The sequence below is a fragment of the Scyliorhinus torazame genome, chromosome 5 (assembly GCF_047496885.1).
Source record: "Scyliorhinus torazame isolate Kashiwa2021f chromosome 5, sScyTor2.1, whole genome shotgun sequence".
Classification (NCBI taxonomy): Eukaryota; Metazoa; Chordata; class Chondrichthyes; order Carcharhiniformes; family Scyliorhinidae; genus Scyliorhinus; species Scyliorhinus torazame.
The window spans coordinates 250,488,231-250,503,526 of record NC_092711.1 but is presented as its reverse complement, the minus strand read 5'-3'; the positions used below and the strand labels follow the sequence as shown (position 1 = coordinate 250,503,526).

At 48.6% G+C, this 15,296-nt stretch overlaps 2 long non-coding RNA genes across 3 annotated transcripts in view; one reads left to right on the top strand and one right to left on the bottom strand.

Moving 5' to 3' along the window:
• The window catches only part of LOC140422766 (uncharacterized), a 43,571-nt gene that overhangs the window by 24,145 nt on the left and 4,130 nt on the right, over nucleotides 1–15,296 (bottom strand). The window contains exon 1 of one of the 2 annotated variants that reach the window (XR_011947591.1): nucleotides 7,984–8,091. The exons of the other annotated variant lie outside the window; for it this stretch is intronic. This is a non-coding gene — a long non-coding RNA (uncharacterized lncRNA). Of the gene's footprint in view, nucleotides 1–7,983; nucleotides 8,092–15,296 lie in introns of those variants that run through there. 2 annotated transcript variants of the gene reach the window in all.
• LOC140422765 (uncharacterized) lies at nucleotides 4,626–7,862 on the top strand. The gene is made up of 3 exons (XR_011947588.1): nucleotides 4,626–4,762; nucleotides 6,181–6,360; nucleotides 6,531–7,862. It is a non-coding gene; the product is annotated as an uncharacterized lncRNA (long non-coding RNA).

The window sequence follows — 15,296 nt, the reverse complement described above, 5'->3', positions numbered from 1 at the left end:
TCTTCACCCGCCCCACACATTCCCTTCCTCCCCATCCCTCACACATTCCCTTCACCCCACCCCTCACACATTTCCCTTCCCCCCCGCCCCTCATACATTCCCTTCCTTCCCACCCCTCACACATTCCCTTCCTCCCCACCACTCACATTCCCTTCCCCCCCGACCCTCACACATTCCCTTCCCCCCACCCCACACATATTCTCCTTCCCCCTGCCCCTCACATACTCTCCTCCCCCCCACCCATTCTCTTCCCCCCCGCCCCTCACACATTCCCTTCCTTCCCGCCCCTCACACATTCCCTTCCCCCCACCCCACACATATTCTCCTTCCCCCTGCCCCTCACATACTCTCCTCCCCCCCACCCATTCTCTTCCCCCCCGCCCCTCACACATTCCCTTCCTTCCCGCCCCTCTCACATTCCCTTCCCCCCACCCCACACATATTCTCCTTCCCCCTGCCCCTCACATACTCTCCTCCCCCCCACCCATTCTCTTCCCCCCCGCCCCTCACACATTCTCTTCCCCCCGCCCCTCACACATTCTCTTCCCCCCGCCCCTCACACATTCCCTTTCTCCCCATCCCTCACATTCCCTTCCCCCCGCCCCTCACACATTCTCTTCCCCCCGCCCCACACATTCCCTTCCTCCCCACCCCTCACATTCCCTTCCCCCTGCCCCTCACACATTCTCTCCCCCCGCCCCTCACACATTCCCTTCCCCCCGCCCCTCACACATTCCCTTCCCCCACCCCTCACGCATTCTCTTCCTTCCCGCCCCTCACACATTCCCTTCCTCCCCACCCCTCACACATTCTCTTCCCCCGCCCCACACATTCCCTTCCTCCCCATCCCCCACATTCCCTTCCTCCCCACCACTCACATTCCCTTCCCCCTGCCCCTCAAACATTCTCTCCCCCCCCGCCCCTCACACATTCTCTCCCCCCCCGCCCCTCACACATTCTCTTCCCCCCTGCCCCTCACATTCCCTTCCCCCCCATCCCTCACACATTCCCTTCCCCCCCACACCTCACACATTCCCTTCCCCCGCCCCTCACACATTCCCTTCCCCCCCACACCTCACACATTCCCTTCCCCCTGCCCCTCACACATTCCCTTCCCCCCCGCCCCTCACACATTCCCTTCCTTCCCGCCCCTCACACATTCCCTTCCTCCCCACCCCTCACACATTCTCTTCCCCCGCCCCACACATTCCCTTCCTCCCCATCCCTCACATTCCCTTCCTCCCCACCACCCACATTCCCTTCCCCCTGCCCCTCACACATTCTCTTCCCCCCGCCCCTCACACATTCTCTTCACCCGCCCCACACATTCCCTTTCTCCCCATCCCTCACATTCCCTTCCTCCCCACCCCTCACATTCCCTTCCTCCCACCCCTCACATTCCCTTCCCCCTGCCCCTCACACATTCCCTTCCCCCCGCCCCTCACACATTCCCTTCCCCCCTCCCCTCACACATTCTCTTCCCCCCCCCGCCCCTCACACATTCTTTTCTCCCCTGCCTCACACATTCTCTTCCTCCCCACCCCTCACATTCTCTTCCCCCCTGCCCCTCACACATTCTCCTCCCCCACCCCTCACATTCTCTTCCTCCCCACCCCTCACACATTCCCTTCCTCCCCACCCCTCACACATTTTCTTCCCCCGCCCCACCCATTCCCTTCCTCCCCATCCCTCACATTCCCTTCCTCCCCACCACACACATTCCCTTCCCCCTGCCCCTCACACATTCTCTTCCCCCCCGCCCCTCACACATTCTCTTCTCCCGACCGCCCCTCACACATTCTCTTCCTCCCCACCCCGCACACATTCTCTTCCCCCACCCCTCACACATTCTTACCCCCACCCCTCACACATTCCCTTCCCCCCGCCCCGCACACATTCTCTTCCCCCCCTCGTCCCTCACACAATCTCATCCTCCCCGTCCCTTGCAGTCTCTCCCTCTCTGAAACTTTATATGCAATCTTGCCAAGGTTTTATACTTGTGCAATATTTATTTTTGACGCTTCTGTCTGACTATTTACGTAAGGAACTTCATTTTTCTTCTCTATAACCTATTTCTATCAACCAGCATATCTCAATCTCCATTTCTGAAACTTTCCTCTATACCTGAAAAATAAACCCATTCTTACAGCCGGTACCCGATTGTCTGCAGCAATATTTTTCTCAACCAAATGAAATATGATAGAATGACTATTGATATGAATTAAGGTGTTGTTAGGATACGGAATGTTCCCACCAGAAACAGTGCCAGGAATAGTCTCCCGTCATACATTACATTTCATATCTGAATTGTTTTTAAAAAGAGAAGAATTGGGAACAGAATGACGTGAACAGTTCTTTCTGAGAGCTGTGTGGTGACAATGATGGGTCAAATAACTTCCATCTATGCTGTGAAATTCTACTGCTCCTGTATGGAAATCAGAAAGTACTGCTCCCGATTAAATCCATTACTTCCCAACATGTTGCGTAGGGAAGGGAATCCCTGCCTGCACCCTAAACAATCTTTCCCCTGCCATATTTTCCCTGCTATCTTTACTCATCTGGTTCGCTAATGTTCTTTAGGGAAGAAAGTCTGCTGTCCTTACTTGGCCTGGCCTACATGTGACTCCAAATCCACAGCAATGTAGTTGCCTCTTAAAATGCCACTCGGCTCGAAGGCTGTTAGGGACGAGCAACAAATGCTGGTCTTGCCTGCGATGCCCACATCCCATAAGATTAAAGAAAAAAAAATGTACCTTTTGGATAATGTAATACACCTTAATTTCTCATCATTGTTGCAGAATATATATAGCTAATTTTAGGTATTGAGGTTAATGAAGTGATTGACAAAACTTGTGGCGTTAAATAAACTATATTGTTGGAGAATTTGGATTTATGTGACCAAAGTCTTGATCCTTAAAAAATATTTATTAGGTTGGGAAGCATAAAGAGGTCACAGTGCTGAGATTCTTTAATCAAGATGATTGCCTGAATCACTCCTGTTTGCGATAACACAAAGGATGAAAATACATTAATCAAAAAGCAGAATACATTGTTCTTTCTGGGGGAAATGCAGGCTTAAAGTGGACTGACTATGTCTCGCCTCAGTAGTAGGGTGAGGAACCTATCTGCAGAAGGGACCTCTCTCTCCCCGTGAGCTGGTGGTGCACTCCTGTACACCACAACCTATGGTGATGACTCCACTCCTTGAACACTGCCAGTAGCCAACTCCATCACAATGCCAGGCTGCACCTCCCCAAGCGGAGGCTAGTCAGCATTGGCTCATTCCTGAAGGAGCTTAGATACAAATGGGTCCCCCACACACATGCACTCTCACTGCCACACAATCAGTGTTTTCCTACTGGGGGGTAGAGGACGGGGTAAAGGTCTGAAGGCGGGGGAAATGGGGAAGTTGAAGGAGGATGGATCAGGGGGTGAGTGAGGGGTGAGAGAGGGAGGGGATGGGGTGAAGGATTTGGAGACGAGGGATGGGGATGCGGGGTGAGGGAATTGCCGGGGTGAGAGGGGGAATGCGGGAGTGAGGGAGAATGTGGGAGTAAGGGAAGGGGAATGTGAAAGTGAGGAAGGGGAAATGCGGGAGTGAGGAAGGGGGAATGCGGGAGTGAGGGAGGGGGAATGCGGGAGTGAGGGAGGGGGAATGCGGGAGTGAGGGAGGGGGAATGCGGGAGTGAGGGAGGGGGAATGCGGGAGTGAGGAAGGGGGAATGCGGGAGTGAGGAAGGGGGAATGCGGGAGTGAGGAAGGGGGAATGCGGGAGGGGGAATGCGGGAGTGAGGGAGGGAGAATGCGGGAGTGAGGGAGGGGGAATGCGGGAGTGAGGGAGGGGGAATGCGGGGGTGAGGAAGGAGGAAGTGAGGAAGGGGGAATGCGGGAGTGAGGAAGGGTGAATGCGGGAGTGAGGAAGGGGGAATGCGGGAGTGAGGAAGGGGGAATGCGGGAGTGAGGAAGGGGGAATGCGGGAGTGAGGAAGGGGGAATGCGGGAGTGAGGAAGGGGGAATGCGGGAGTGAGGAAGGGGGAAATGCGGGAGGGAGAATGCTGCGCGAGTGAGGGAGGGGATGCGGGAAGGGGGTGCAGGAGGGTAACAGGAGGCGAGGAATGGGGATGCGGGAGTGAGGTAAGGGGTGAGGTCACGCCTGCGCCCCCTCACGATTGCATCCCTCTCACGCCTGCATCCCCCTCACACCTGCATTCCCCTCACGCGATGGAGGGGAGGATGGGGTGGGGAGATACAGGGTGAATGGGATGCCGGGATGAGGCAGAGGGATGCAGGAATGGGGGGGGGGGGGGGGGGTGGCAGGGAAATAGGGGCTAATCAGTTGCAATCCTGATTCTCATCACCTGGGCCTGGGACTTAGAGGAGTGCACCAGCAATTCCAGTCCCACCCACATAACAACTGCTGGGCCCGTGCTTTCTCAAATTCAAACTTCCGAATGCTGGCTGCTAACTGCCATGCATGTCACAATCACAATTCCCATCAGACAGAGCAGTGCTTTGTCTCTACCTCTCCTCACTGCGCCACAAGGGTAATGTAGTTCCAATCAAGGGGTGTGTCCAGAAAGAGCTGCCCCCTCCTCTTTGATTGGCTCAGCAGAGTGATTGACAAGTAAATTTTGGAAGGGGTTCATAAAAATTCCCTCATCATTTTGGGGCCCCTGTGGTTCGGGGGGGCTTGTGCCGAGGCATGATGTGTTTCGTTGTAAATCCGCCGCTGACTTTGGGGAGTCGATCGGCTGTAACATCTGGTAAATGCAGCATAAAATGCCTTTGGCGCAAGGAGATTTAATAAGACAGCCCAGTGAGAAACGGAACAGTAAAAAGACATTTGTTTACAGTACTGAATGCTTAGTCACTGGGAGTTAGCTTGTTGATAGTTACGTATCCGGAATTATTTACACACAGCACCTTTGTTCTTTCTAAGAACATAACTCTAAATGTGCCAGTTTCTGAAACAGTCACTGATCCAATAACAGATAAAACACAAACAGAAAAAACTAGAAATAGTCACAGGTCAGACAGCATCTGTGGAGAAAGTTAACATTTCAATTCAATTACCTTTCATTGGAATAGAACCACCAACCCGAAAAACCTGGGGCAAATCTTCAGGTCTCCAGATTGTCAGAGACCGGACATTTGACTGAGGATTCATGTTTGGACCCTGGAGAAATCCTGATGTGCTGACCTATCTGAGAATTGCCCAGGAAGTTTCACATTCCATTAGGCAGTTCCCCTGTTCCTCGGGACATTGTCCAAATGTCTCCAACTTTGAGCTACAGTCAGAAATGTGGAACAGTTCCATGTAAGGTAAAGTCGCATAGTCCCAGATGACCATCGGCTGCTTTCCCCTTTGCGGGGAAGAGTTGATTGGTAGTGGTTCAACCACAGGATTACCACACCTCAGGCGAGGAAACAAGATTGAGAAGGTGGGGTCTTCATGAATAGCCTCAGCCGGTGCGGGAATTGAACCTGTGCTGCTGGCCTTGCTCTGCATCAGAACCAGCTGTCTAGCCAAGTGAGCTAAAGCGGCATCTCGCGAGATTTACTGGCCTTGTCAGCTCCAGAGTTGGTCGGGCGCAACAAGGCTGGTAGACTGCACCCAATATTTTTTCATGCTCTCGCTTTGCTTTCCTAAGTTCCTTTTTAATTTTATCCCTGCAATTTCTGTACTCCTCCAAGCTTTCTCATTATTGAGCTCTCAGTAGCTTCTGACAAAAGCTCCCCTTTATTGCCTTAATTACCCTGTAAGATCTTTGACATCCAAGAGGACCCCAGATTTGGGAGTTGCAACCTTTTCATTTGTGGGAGCATGGTGGGCAGAATTCTTAGTGCCACATGGAGGTGGGCTCGAATGCAGCTGCACGGTTAACTAATTGAAAAGTGGCATTGGGTCAGGAACCCTCCCACTTCTGGCTTTGATCTGGGTGGGCTTGCAGGCAAGGGGGAACCTCTGTCCAGCTGTTGGGAAAGTCAGGAAATTATAGAAAAAGCTAATTAACCGAGAATCTAACTCTGCAATATGATTTCAACACCCAGCGCACAGGTTTCCCAAGCTTTCTGCATTTTCTCAGGATCAGCATTCGGAACAAAGGTTCTTGACCTGAAACTGTTTCTCACTTCACAGATGCTGCCAGACCTGACCATTTTCTGTTTTTATTTCACCAAGGTGAATGTTTGATTGCTCTGGCTGCCATACCTGTGGATGGATGTGAAGGCATTGGAAAGAGTACAGAGGAGGTTCACAAGAATGACTCCAGGGATAAAGAACTGTAGTTATGAGGATAGATTGGAGAAGTTGGATCTGTTTTCCTTGGAGAAAAGAAGGCTGAGAGCAGACTTTATAGAGGTATTCAAGTCACGTTTCAGTAATAGCTATGAAATCATATTTCCAAGTGTCCATCTCTGCCCTCAGCTCATCTGCCATATTCAGTAGCATTGAAATAAATTATTAAACACATCAAACTCATTTGACTGTTTCCTCTGCCTTCTACACTTATATTTTTCATTTGTTTGCAGGACGTGAGCACCACTGCCTGGGCCAGCATTTATTGCCCATCCTTAATTGCCTGTAAGAAGATGATGAGCCACATCCCGAACTGCTGCCGGCCATATGGTGAATGTTTCCTAGCTGTCTTGATACAACTTGTGGCTCATGAGATTATTTCAGAGGGCAGTTAATCATCAACCACATTGTAGAGAGTCTAGAATCACACAGGAGGGAGCTGCATAATAACAGCAGATCTCCTTTCCTAATGGACATTAAATGAACCAGTTAGGCTTTTATGACAATCCTGTAGGTTCGTGATCACAATTACTGATAGTAGATTTCTATTCTAAATGTTTTTTTATTTTTAATTAATCAACCAACCTTAAGTTCCTTAGCTGCTTTGGGGAATTTTAACTCACCTCTCCAAGCCTATGCATTCCTCATTCAGTGAAAAAACAATGCTACCCGGCCCTATAAACTATACTGCAAGTTGTGCCAAGTCAAAAAGGAAGCAAGGAATAAACCATGGGAATGCAGGTGGATGATAAGGAGCCATAAATAAGAGATATCAACCTGTTTTGCGGCTGGGTGATAGCCCATGCAACCGAATGAAATGGAGAATAACTGGACAATGCTCCAGGGCAAGAAAGTATTCAGCACAAGCATGTAAAGGATTAACTCTAACACTAACATTAACTCCAAATACATATGCTCAGTAGCTATGTCGCTCAAAGAAAGCAGAATGAGAAAATTCGGAGAGGAACAGTAGCTCTGTCCTAGCATTCTGTAATCTTGTAGATAGTTAATTATGTAAATAAAAGTACGCTGGCTTGAGGAAAAGGATGTAAGAGTAAGACACCCAAGCATCTTCCAAGACAATCTAAAAATAACAGAAAGGGTGACAACTTTTGTTACTTAACGTTTGCGATAGTGTTACAGGTATTATTTTACAAATGGTTACACAGTATGAATTCAATTCGAGAGGTCCTAATCGGTAATGCTGAAAGGATTACAGCAATTTGTAACCCACTTGTCGCACTCACGGTGCCATGAAACAATTTAAGAGCAAACCACACTGAATTTTTATTCTCACTTTATCATATCCTGACCTTTAGTCAATGATAAGCCCTTTTCTATGCATGCAACCTCTTGTTGCTGTGGAGATGCAAAAGTAATTTTGTTTTGGAAACTTTGGAAGGCAATAAAGATCACTGACAATTCACAACATAAATAACGCAATTTAACAAGAGTTCAACAATTTAAAAGATCCAAAGCTGGGCACGTGTTCTTCCCGGAAGAAAACATGATGACAGATGACCGGATTGCACACTGATTTATGTGGTTACTGTTTTTGCATAATTATTCATCGTTCTCTCTGGAGCTTAGGTTGTCTCCATGTATAAAACTGAACTGCAGGTGGGTGACAATAAAGAAATCACACTTAACTTTCCTTTTTAAAGTTCACCAAAAGTCATAGAATACCTCGAATTTGATTTCAGTTTGTTGCGTTAATCAGGGTGTTGTGATGGTCCTTTCGCAGCCTTATTAGCCCAACAAAGTACAAGGCCGGAGAACTGCCCCACAGGAGTTAAAACAAAAATCCTCAATTTTTCCATCACCATCTCTCGTATACGTCTTCTTTCAACAGCAGGACACAGCCGCCAGAGGTAGGGACATAGTGGCACACAGTCTCTTGGGAGCACTCCTCTATAATATATCAAACCCCATGAAGTCTCCACAAGGTCAAAAAAGCAGGACATTTCCTGCTAATTATCACCTCCAATGCAGCCCCCCCCCCCCTTCTCAGCCAATGCACAGTTTGGAGCAAACACTGTGGAAGGAAAAGGAACAGAATATACTTTGGGTACGGTACATTAATGGACTGGAGTTGCTTGGTAATGCCAGTGACTAATCTGGCCAAGTCATGAAGGACAAGGGCAGCATGGTGGCTCATAGTGCCAAAATCCCAGGTTCAATCCCGACTGAGTCACTGTCGGTGTGGAGTTTGCACATTCTCCCTGTGTTTCACCCACACAACCCAAAAGATATGTAGGTTAGTTGGATTGGCCACACTAAATTGCCCCTTAATTGGAAAAAAATGAATTGGGCACTCTAAATTTTATTTTAAAAGATAAATAAAAAGTCTTGAAGGACATGCTTTCCAGTTTGGCCCTCTGCTAATTGGTGCCTTCAGCACAGGATGCCAGGGATACACCAAAGGGTGCCTTACCATTCCCAAGGGTGCCGTTCTTGTCCCAAAGGTGCTCTGGGACCATATCCACAAGAGTACCTACCTCCCCAAATGGGTACCCTAGCTATCCAGATGAATCCACAAGGTTTAGATCTGCTCCTACCAAGTATGGTCTCCCAATTTCGGTTTCAGCCACCTACCTCACCAAGATTATACGAGTGGAGTCAGCTGCTGATTTCTAAGGGCAGCTCCTCAAGGAACCACCCACATGCGCTCTATAACCAGCCCCCATTTTCCATGACCTCCTGATTCAAGGGTCTGATGGCATTTCCGTCTGCATGAAAATTCAGGCCCAGGAGTGGCTCAATGGATATGACACTGACTGTACTGGCCAACAGCTGCTAAACCAGATTAGTGTTTGCCCTCTCCCCACCTGCCACAAAGGAAACACTTAATGCAAAAGAAGAGTGATGCTGGAAATCGGAAATAAAAATAGAAAATGCTAGAAATGCTCAGCAGATCTGGCAGCAGCTGTGGAGAGAGAAAAAGAGTCAATGGGCGTGACCAACTGGCCTCGTTGCGTTCGGGTGAGAGCGCAACATGGCTGGTAAATGCTGGGAGGGGCCTCGCGCAGTTTCCCAGAAGCCTTTACGCCTCCCGGGACAAACGCAAGTCCCGTGAAGCGCCAAATGCAGAATCCTGCCCATGACTAAACAGCGTGTGCCTAAGTAGGTTTAACCTCTTTAGGCTTACCTGGGATCTACCAGCCTCCCAAGCGAGGCCTCAGCCGGGCGCTGTTCAGTACTGGTCCACAGACCTGGTCCATTGGAAGACCCTGGGGTGCCAGGGATAGGGCAGGTGGCCCCTTGGTCCTTCACCAGGGCCCTGGGCACCTTCGCACTGCCCAGCTGGCACCTTGGCACTCCCACCCTGGCACTACCAAAGTGCCCAGGTGGCACTGTTAAGCTGGCAGCAGTGCCAGGGTGTCATGCCAGGGTGGCACTGCCAAGGGTTAGGGCCCCGAGGGGGGGCCATGCCCAGAAAACAAAGGTGGTTGGGGGAGGGGTTTGAAGGGTGGGGGATGCAGGGCATGTGAGTAGGGAACTTTGGGAGGTTGTGGTGGTTGAGCGGTGGGGGTCCACCAGGGACCCTATTGTGGGGTGTCCTCGACAATGTCAACCCCCCCACCCTTCTCACCCAGGTGTGTGGGGGGTTGACATTGTCCATGCGCGAGGAGTGTGGAGGGCCCACAAGCTCAATTAGAGGTCAGGGCACCCTTTCAAAATGGCAGCCTGATCTCGGAGTCCGGCTCGCCAGTGCTAAAATAAATTCTGTGGCGGGATTTACCGACTGTTCACGCTGGTGAGCGATTCCGGTCCCACCCTGGTGTACGGGTTTCCCAGCAATGAGGGGTGCAGCCACCGGGAATCCCATTGACAATGGGAGGACCAGTAGATCCTGCTGGCGAGCTGCCTCTGCCGTCGAAAAACACACGGTGAGGTGGTCAGTAAATCCTGCCTCGTGTGGGCTAAACAAGAGAGAAACTCCCCAGGGCCAAAAAAAAGATTAAGTGTCGTTTGATAGTGGTGGGCAACTGGCCGGCAGGAAGCTCCCTGCAAAACCCGCCACAAATAAACTTAGAAATGTTTCTGTTAATTTCCGCCCCAATGTTTCAGGTCCATGATCTTGCATCAAAACACCAATATTCCTTTTTTTATTTCTTTCAAGGGATGTGGGTCTCACTGGCTAGGTCAGTATTTGTTGCCCATCCCTAGTTACCCTTGAGAAGGTGGTGGTGAGCTGTCTTCTTGAACCACTGCGGTCATCTGGCGGTACACTCACAATGCTGATAGTGAATTCCAGGATTTTGATCCAGTGGAGGAACGGCAATATAGTTAAGTATTTGGCTTGAAGGTGGTGTTCCTATGTATCTGCAGCCTTCACCCTTCTAAGTGGTAGAGGTTGTCGTTTGGAAGGTGTTGGCGAAGGAGCCTTAGATTTCATAGAATTTACAGTGCAAAAGGAGGCCATTCGGCCCATCGAGTCTGCACCGGCTCTTGGAAAGAGCACCCTACCCAAGCCCACACCTCCACCCTATCCCCATAACCCAGTAACCCCACCTAACAATAAGGGCAATTTTGGGCACTTAAGGGCAATTTAGCATAGCTAATCCACCTAACCTGCACATCTTTGGACTGTGGGAGGAAACCAGAGCACCCGGAGGAAACCCACGCACATAGGGAGAATGTGCAGACTCTGCACAGACAGTGACCCAAGCCGGGAATCGAACCTGTGACTCTGGAGCTGTGAAGCAATTGTGCTAACCACTATGCTACCATGCAGCCTTGGTGAGTTGCTACAGTCCACCTTGTAGACGGTACACACTGCCGTCATTATGCATTGCTGGTGGTAGGAGTGAATGTTTAAGATGGTGGATGGAGTGTCAATCATACGAGCTCCTCTGTCCTGGATAGTGTCAAGTTTCTTGAATGTTGTTGGGGCTGCACTCATCCAAGCAAGGGGAGAGTATTCCATCACACTCCTGGCATGTGCTTTGTAATGGTGGGCAGGTTTTGGGGTGTCAGGAGGCGAGTTACTTGTCTCAGAATTCTCAATCTCTGACCTGGTCTTACAGCCATTGTATTAATATGGCTAGTCCTATTCAATTTCTAATCAATGATAACCCCCAGAATGTTGATAGGGGGATTCAGTGATAACAATGCCATTGAATATCGAGGGAGATGGTTAGTGTGGTCCTGACCACAAAAATGTAGTTGAACACGGAAAGTTTAATCTTTACTTATGAAATTATCAAAATAATAGTATGGATTCAGAAAATAGCAGCAGTTATACACAACTATATACAAGCTCCTCGTGGCGAATATTGAAGCCCGCACTACTGATGATGTCACTCATGCATGCTCACACTTGCTAAAGATATCCATACAGATAATCAAATAGAAAGATGCTTACTATAACTTTCTCAACAATTACATTCTCTCTTGTTGGGAGCTGGTCATTGCCTGGAACTTACGTGACACGAATGTTACTTGCCATTTATCAGCCCAAACCTGAATGTTGTCAAGGTTGAGCTGCATATGGACATGGACTGCTTCAGTATCTGATGAGTCATGAATGGTGCTAAACATTGAGCATTCATCCATGAGCATCCCCACTTCTGAGGTCATTGATGAAGCATGTTGAAAATCGTTTGGTCGAAGAAACTACCCTGAGGAATTCCGATAGTGATGTCTTGGAACTGAGATGATTGTCTTCCAAAAACCCGGGCCATCTTCCTTTGTGCTGGGTATGACTCCAACCAACGGAGATTTTTCAAAATTCCCATTAACTTCAATTTTGCTAGGGCTCCTTGGTGCCTCACTCAGTCAAATGCTGCCTTGACGTGAAGGCCAGTCACTCACCTCACCTCTTGAACTCAATTCTTTTGTTTTATGTCAAAGTGTCTTTTGTTTATGTCATCAAAGTGTGGTACTGGTGGCACCCAAACCGAATTTCAATGAGCGAGGTTATTGCTGTCGCTGCTTGATAGGACATGCTGACAACATCTTACATCACTTTTCTGGTGATGAAAAGCAGACTAATAGTCAATGACTGGCCGAGATGAGTTTGCCCTGCTTCGAGGGATACATACTCTGATCCTTCCTTGTTGCTGGGTGAAAGTCCTGGAACATCTGGACACTACCATGAGAGCTAGTCGGACTCTATAATTGCAGTGGTTCAAGAGGTTCCATTATCATCTTTTCAGGGCTTGGTAAAAAAATAAGGCCTCGTCACTGCCGCCCACAATTCATGAGCAGATATTTTTAAAGTTCTGTAAATGTTCCTTCAGAGTAACGTCAGCAGATTTCAGAACAAGTCTGCCCAATGCTAGCACCCTCAGGGACACTTTCCCAATTAAGTTATCCTGTCTTGGCTGCTTGCTGACGTGGATACAAAAAAAAAAAATACCTTTATTTATCTCAAAGGTATATATATTTTAAAAAAACTAATGACTGTGATCATCGCAGGCTCCAGTTTGCAAATTATTGAAATAATGCCCTCCACCTTCAGACCCTGGTATTACACAGTCACATTCCTGCTTTTGTGATCTTGATCTCAGCTCTCAAAATATTTTCTGAATGATTTGACAAATTTTGTTTTAAATTATGGGCGAGATTTACCGGCTGTTCACACCGGCAGGAAATTTCAGTCCCACACCGGCGCATGGGTTTCCCGTCTGCGAGGGGTGCTGACACCGGGAAATTCCGTTGACAACGACATAGTCGGTAATCCCGCTGGCAGGCTGCTTCCGCCACCGCAAAACACGCGGCGGGGTGGTCGGCAAATCCCACTCTATAATTCTAAATTCTAGACATGGGAAGCAGTAAAGAAAACATGGAATTTACACATTTTCAGACTCACGGCTTTGGTTTATATATGCTAAAAGCATTTTGATTGAACTCCATGCTTTAACCGGTGGAGCACTTCATTTTCCTATGGAGAACTGCTTGAGATTCATACTGTTGTACAAATTACACTAAAATTCTCCCCCCAGCCCTGACCCAATTCAGTCAAGTACTAAGAAATCCAAACTCGGACCAAAATGGCAGAACTCATTAAAATAAATGCGACGATACAAGAATTTATCCAGTCCACATATGTTTGATGGGTAGTAGTTGTCAGTCCTGACTGGATCACGGATTAGCTCTGGATAAATAACTAAATTTAAAATTGCATATAGTTATCTTATTTGTTGTAGCCACAAAGAGAAAGGATCAGAGGTGCCGCATGTAGCGTTTGTATAACATAATGCAAGGGGTTTATTTACAAGGTGCTGCTCAAACAGGGTACAGTGGTGAACTCCGCAAATAGCCCGCGAAATGCTCCGAAGATGTCATTGCGATACATGTGACAAGAGCCAATCGTGTTACTCTAAATACATCACAATCATAAACCTAAAATCAGTACATATTGCAGAAATAGAAAATGTTCGAGGCGGCAGCACGGCGCAGTGGTTAGCACTGCTGCCTCACGACGCCGAGGACCCAGGTACGATCCCGTCCCCAGGTCACTGCCCGTGTGGAGTTTGTACGTTCTCCCAGTGTCTGTGTGGGTCTCACCCCCACAACCCAAGATGTGCAGGGTCGGTGCATTGGCCACGCTAAATTGCCCCTTAATTGGAAAAAAAGAATTGGGTACTCTAAATTTAAATTTTTAAAAGTAAATAAAATAAATACAAAATGTTAGCCAATTTACCGGAGCTATTAAATGTATTAGCAGCATGAATGGGTACTACGGGCGGCACGTGGCAAGCATTGCTGCCTACGGCGCTGAGGACCTGGGTTTGAATCCCGGCCCTGGGTCACTGTGCGTGTGGAGCTTGCACATTCTTCCAGTGTCTGCGTGGGTTTCACCCCACAACCCAAAGAATGAATGGGTACTACAAGGGTGCGGACAACTTACTTGATCAAAGCCTTGACATAACCTGGACCAGCATGCAGTGGCACTCAATGCAAAATTCCAAGTGATTTTTAAGTGAAAACTTGGTGTACTTTGACCTACACTTGGCATGTGAGAGAACCCTTTAAGAAATGGGTGTTTAAGAAATGTACCTTTAAGAAATGGAGCTGCTCATGTTACTGGAGTGATGTCAGAATGTGGATGGAGCTGAGCTCTACTTCTGCTTTTTAGTTTCAGTTTGAGAAAGAGCTTGGAGTGCGTCTGTTTTTCAGTGAGCTGAATCTGAAGTTTAAAAAAGCTATACGGTTGATTTCTGCCATCCAAAGACAATCTATGGATCATTTGGTGAATTCAGAATTATAAATGATATCAGTATTAAATGTGAACCTAATGTGCTCCTGTTGGAAGGTTTGTTAAGTCTTTTGGAAATTAAAAGGACAGCATACAGGTTACTTAGTGTCAAATACATTCTTTGGGGAATGTATTTGATTTACTGGTTGCTAAGATGTTCACTGATTGTTTTATAAAGGTTAACTTGAGTTCATAGAATAAACATTGTTTTGTTGAGGAGCTGGCTAAGGGACTAGGGAGCATGCAGGCAGGGAAGGCCCCGGGGCCGGATGGGTTCCCGGTAGAATTTTATAGGAAGTACACGGACCTGGTGGGCCCGCTGCTAGTGAGGACTTTCAATGAGGCGAGGGAGGGGGGGGCTTGCCCCCGACAATGTCCAGGGCGCTGATCTCTTTGATCTTGAAGCGGGACAAGGACCCATTACAGTGTGGATCATAGAGGCCGATCTCGCTCCTCAATGTCGACGCGAAGTTGCTGGCGAAGGTTACGAACCGGCGGAGGTCGGAGTATTTTCGGGTGTACCGGGGGACGAGGCAGGGGTGTCCCCTGTCCCCCTTGTTGTTTGCACTGGCAATTGAGCCGCTGGCTATGGCATTGAGGGAGTCCACGAACTGGAGGGGATTGGTTCGGGGGGGGGGGGGGGGGGGAAAGAGGAATACCGGGTGTCGCTGTATGCTGATGACCTGTTATTGTATGTTGCGGACTCAGTGGAGCGGATGGCGGAGGTCATGCGGATCCTTAGGGAGTTTGGGGACTTTTCGGGGTATAAACTTAACATAGGGAAGCGTGAGCT